Source organism: Ranitomeya imitator, chromosome 6, assembly GCF_032444005.1.
Source record: "Ranitomeya imitator isolate aRanImi1 chromosome 6, aRanImi1.pri, whole genome shotgun sequence".
Classification (NCBI taxonomy): Eukaryota; Metazoa; Chordata; class Amphibia; order Anura; family Dendrobatidae; genus Ranitomeya; species Ranitomeya imitator.
This window is the reverse complement of record NC_091287.1, coordinates 528190790-528197315: the sequence shown is the minus strand read 5'-3', so window position 1 is coordinate 528197315 and position 6526 is coordinate 528190790.

Below are 6526 nucleotides of genomic sequence, written 5' to 3'. Positions count from 1 at the left end.
GGTACCAGAATGTCCTCCAAGAGCAACTTCTCCCAACCGTCCAAGAGCAGTTTGGCGCCCAACAATGCCTTTTCCAGCATGATGGAGCACCTTGCCATAAAGTAAAGGTAATAACTAAATGGCTCATGGAACAAAACATAGAGATTTTGGGTCCATGGCCTGGAAACTCCCCAGATCTTAATCCCATTGAGAACTTGTGGTCAATCATCAAGAGACGGGTGGACAAACAAAAACCAACAAATTCTGGCAAAATGCAAGCATTGATTATGCAAGAATGGACTGCTATCAGTCAGGATTTGGTCCAGAAGTTGATTGAGAGCATGCCAGGGAGAATTGCAGAGGTCTTGAAGAAGAAGGGTCAACACTGCAAATATTGACTTGCTGCATTAACTCATTCTAACTGTCAATATAACCTATTGGTACTCATAATATGATTGCAATTATATTTCTGTATGTGATATAAACATCAGACAAACACTAATAAAAACCAGAGGGCAGCAGATCATGTGAAAATATAATTTTGGTGTCATTCTCAAAACTTCTGGCCATGACTGTAGAACATCTACAACAGTTGTGAGGACCTTATGAGAGGCTTAGCAGTAAGTGACTACAACACTCAGGCGCTAGAGGAAGGCTACTGATTTCCACCTGAATAAGGGGACTCTGGATTTGCCTCCAAACCGGCCGGACTCTGCCTGCCCTGTGATCTGGTGCTCTGGACTGTGGATGCTGAAGTCTTCAGTAAAGGTAAAGAGACTGCAACCTTGTGTCCTCGTTCTTCACTGCGCCTCACACCATCCACCATCTACACACTGGGAAGCCCTGGGGATACACTTCACCTGTGGGAAGGTATACCATCTAGCTGCCATAACATCACCCCAGCGGACCCCTAAGCAGCGTCGGTCACCCTGACTGAATACCACAGGTGGCGTCACGAACACTATCCCTTTAAAGACCTTTCCCTTTAACACCGGACCTCCCGAGGGCCACGGACCGGGTCAGCCACCGTGACATCCCCCTTGAGAACCGAAAGACCCAGTACTGAGTACCCCTAGCCCTTGGGGGCGCTCCATACACACAGTGATGTCACAGTGCAGGGATAATACACACAGTGATGTCACAGTGCAGGGATAATACACACAGTGATGTCACAGTACAGGGATAATACACACAGTGATGTCACAGTGCAGGGATAATACACACAGTGATGTCACAGTGCAGGGATAATACACACAGTGATGTCACAGTGCAGGGATAATACACACAGTGATGTCACAGTACAGGGATAATACACACAGTGATGTCACAGTACAGGGATAATAAACAGTGATGTCACAGTGCAGGGATAATACACACAGTGATGTCACAGTGCAGGGATAATACACACAGTGATGTCACAGTGCAGGGATAATACACACAGTGATGTCACAGTACAGGGATAATACACACAGTGATGTCACAGTACAGGGATAATACACACAGTGATGTCACAGTACAGGGATAATACACACAGTGATGTCACAGTGCAGGGATAATACACACAGTGATGTCACAGTGCAGGGATAATACACACAGTGATGTCACAGTACAGGGATAATACACACAGTGATGTCACAGTACAGGGATAATACACACAGTGATGTCACAGTGCAGGGATAATACACACAGTGATGTCACAGTACAGGGATAATACACAGTGATGTCACAGTACAGGGATAATAAACAGTGATGTCACAGTACAGGGATAATAAGCACAGTGATGTCATAGTACAGGGATAATAAGCACAGTGATGTCACAGTACAGGGATAATAAGCACAGTGATCTCACAGTACAGGGATAATACACACAGTGATGTCACAGTACAGGGATAATAAACACTATGATGTCACAGTACAGGGATAATACACACAGTGATGTCACAGTACAGGGATAATACACACAGTGATGTCACAGTACAGGGATAATACACACAGTGATGTCACAGTACAGGGATAATACACACAGTGATGTCACAGTACAGGGATAATAAACACAGTGATGTCACAGTACAGGGATAATACACACAGTGATGTCACAGTACAGGGATAATAAACACTATGATGTCACAGTACAGGGATAATACACACAGTGATGTCACAGTACAGGGATAATAAGCACAGTGATGTCACAGTACAGGGATAATACACACAGTGATGTCACAGTACAGGGATAATACACACAGTGATGTCACAGTACAGGGATAATACACACAGTGATGTCACAGTACAGGGATAATACACACAGTGATGTCACAGTGCAGGGATAATACACACAGTGATGTCACAGTACAGGGATAATAAGCACGGTGATGTCACAGTGCAGGAATAATAAACACGGTGATGTCACAGTGCAGGGATAATAAGCACAGTGATGTCACAGTACAGGGATAATACACACAGTGATGTCACAGTACAGGGATAATACACACAGTGATGTCACAGTACAGGGATAATACACACAGTGATGTCACAGTACAGGGATAATAAACACAGTGATGTCACAGTACAGGGATAATAAACACAGTGATGTCACAGTACAGGGATAATACACACAGTGATGTCACAGTACAGGGATAATAAGCACAGTGATGTCACAGTACAGGGATAATACACACAGTGATGTCACAGTACAGGGATAATACACACAGTGATGTCACAGTGCAGGGATAATAAGCACAGTGATGTCACAGTACAGGGATAATACACACAGTGATGTCACAGTACAGGGATAATAAACACAGTGATGTCACAGTACAGGGATAATACACACAGTGATGTCACAGTACAGGGATAATAAGCACAGTGATGTCACAGTACAGGGATAATACACACAGTGATGTCACAGTGCAGGGATAATAAACACAGTGATGTCACAGTACAGGGATAATACACACAGTGATGTCACAGTACAGGGATAATAAGCACAGTGATGTCACAGTGCAGGGATAATAAGCACAGTGATGTCACAGTACAGAGATAATACACACAGAGATGTCACAGTACAGGGATAATAAGCACAGTGATGTCACAGTACAGGGATAATACACATAGTGATGTCACAGTACAGGGATAATAAACACAGTGATGTCACAGTACACGGATAATACACACAGTGATGTCACAGTACAGGGATAATACACATAGTGATGTCATAGTACAGGGATAATAAGCACAGTGATAGCACATTGCAAAAATATTGTACATAGTGATATCACAGTGCAGGGATAATACACACCAAGGGCAGACACTGACAGCTTGGGGCCCCTGTGCAAGAAATGTGTCTGGGCCCCCTCCTTTTATGGCGACAAAACTATATATATATATATATATATATATATATATATATATATATATATATATATATATATATATACCTACACACGCACATACATGTACTGTATATACAGGTCCTTCTCAAAAAATTAGCATATAGTGTTAAATTTCATTATTTACCATAATGTAATGATTACAATTAAACTTTCATATATTATAGATTCATTATCCACCAACTGAAATTTGTCAGGTCTTTTATTGTTTTAATACTGATGATTTTGGCATACAACTCCTGATAACCCAAAAAACCTGTCTCAATAAATTAGCATATTTCACCCATCCAATCAAATAAAAGTGTTTTTTAATAACAAACAAAAAAACCATCAAATAATAATGTTCAGTTATGCACTCAATACTTGGTCGGGAATCCTTTGGCAGAAATGACTGCTTCAATGCGGCGTGGCATGGAGGCAATCAGCCTGTGACACTGCTGAGATGTTATGGAGGCCCAGGATGCTTCAATAGCGGCCTTAAGCTCATCCAGAGTGTTGGGTCTTGCGTCTCTCAACTTTCTCTTCACAATATCCCACAGATTCTCTATGGGGTTCAGGTCAGGAGAGTTGGCAGGCCAATTGAGCACAGTAATACCATGGTCAGTAAACCATTTACCAGTGGTTTTGGCACTGTGAGCAGGTGCCAGGTCGTGCTGAAAAATGAAATCTTCATCTCCATAAAGCATTTCAGCCGATGGAAGCATGAAGTGCTCCAAAATCTCCTGATAGCTAGCTGCATTCACCCTGCCCTTGATGAAACACAGTGGACCAACACCAGCAGCTGACATGGCACCCCACACCATCACTGACTGTGGGTACTTGACACTGGACTTCAGGCATTTTGGCATTTCCTTCTCCCCAGTCTTCCTCCAGACTCTGGCACCTTGATTTCCGAATGACATGCAAAATTTGCTTTCATCAGAAAAAAGTACTTGGGACCACTTAGCAACAGTCCAGTGCTGCTTCTCTGTAGCTCAAAAGTGGCTTTACCTGGGGAATGCGGCACCTGTAGCCCATTTCCTGCACACGCCTGTGCACGGTGGCTCTGGATGTTTCCACACCAGACTCAGTCCACTGCTTCCTCAGGTTCCCCAAGGTCTGGAATCGGTCCTTCTCCACAATCTTCCTCAGGGTCCGGTCTCCTCTTCTCGTTGTACAGCGTTTTCTGCCACATTGTTTCCTTCCAACAGACTTACCATTGAGGTGCCTTGATACAGCACTCTGGGAACAGCCTATTTGTTGAGAAATTTCTTTCTGGGTCTTACCCTCTTGCTTGAGGGTGTCAATGATGGCCTTCTTGACATCTGTCAGGTCGCTAGTCTTACCCATGATGGGGGTTTTGAGTAATGAACCAGGCAGGGAGTTTATAAAAGCCTCAGGTATCTTTTGCATGTGTTTAGAGTTAATTAGTTGATTCAGAAGATTAGGGTAATAGGTCGTTTAGAGAACCTTTTCTTGATATGCTAATTTATTGAGACAGGTTTTTTGGGTTATCAGGAGTTGTATGCCAAAATCATCAGTATTAAAACAATAAAAGACCTGACAAATTTCAGTTGGTGGATAATGAATCTATAATATATGAAAGTTTAATTGTAATCATTACATTATGGTAAATAATGAAATTTAACACTATATGCTAATTTTTTGAGAAGGACCTGTATATCACATAGTCTCCTTTATTATGTATATTGCTGTCCCTTATTATACAGTGCCCTCTCTTGTTATGTACAGCTCCGTCCCCTATATATCTGATTATATAGCGCCCTGTCTTTATTACATACCGTCCTGTCTTGTTAGCTGTATAATGCAATGGTGACTAATGGAGCATGGGAAGGCTTCTTTTCTAATGGAGGAGCTGATGGACTGGTCGTCTGGTCACCGGCTGCTCCATCAGCAGTAATTTTAAGGCTACATTTCTGTATCCGTGTACAGTGTCGGTGTGCTATCCGCTTTTACAGACGCATTGATCATGTCTTATTCTGATCCTCAAAATCGCATCAGAACAGGACACTTTTTAACCCTCACGGATTTCATTCTCAGATCCGTGATTTTCATGTATGTGAATAAACCTATAAAACTCTACAAGTCGGTGTGCCATCCGATAAAAAAACTTGGAAGCACACGGACATTTCACACAAGTGTGAGACTGTAGAATAAGGGATTTTACAATAAACATTATCACTCCACGTCACACAGTGCAGATACAGAATAATATCTACATCCAGGCACCGCTGACGTCTCGTCTGATTAGAGCCGCTCTCTCCTGTTTGTTCTCCATCTGGTCAGACCTTCATGTCGACATCTCCCAGCCACGACTCGTCTTGTCACGATGATCATCGCAGCCCTGAAAATAACAAGGACACATGCATTGTATACATACATGTGCCTCCCCCCCGAATACAGATATGTACCCCACCATTAATATACTATTAGCCACCCACCATTAATAAAGTGATAAGCAGCACTGTGCCCCCCATTAACTATAATCTCTGACTCCCAATAATATAAATTATTCAGTCTGTGACTCTCCCCAATTAGCTGTAAGGAATATACGCAAGGTTTTACCGCACAAGCAAAGCAAATAAGATCCCTCATGCACACGCTGCTTTTTTTTCCTTGCAGATTTGCAGCAGATTAAAATCTGCATAATGTCAAGTCTTGCAGCGTATTTCACCCGTACTAATGGGGAATAATGCGTAACAAAAGCTTGGAAAAAATGTGGGAAAAAAAAATGTATTTTACTCAACTTTCTTCCTGCCAACACATTAAAATATGCCGCAGAATTTTCTCCTGCAAATCCTGAACGTGTGCACATAGCCTTAGTCCCTGTCCTGTGTCCCCCCATTCATTATAAGAACTTGATAGCATCATAATGAATTTGGGAGTGGGAGAAGATGCTATCAGGTACTGGGCATCATCCGCCACCTCCCAATTCATTTCAAGTCCAGGACAGCGTCTTATCCCACCTTTCAATTCCTTATAGAGGGTCCAATGCACCTTATCGCCTCCTCTCCCAATCCCCAATAAATTTTAAGTCCCCGATGGCATCTATCAAGAGCTTAGCACCCTCCTCCACCACCCAATTCATTTTAAATCCATATATAACGTCTTCCTCCACCTCCCCCTGTACGTAAGTCCATTAAGTCCATTATAAGTCCCCC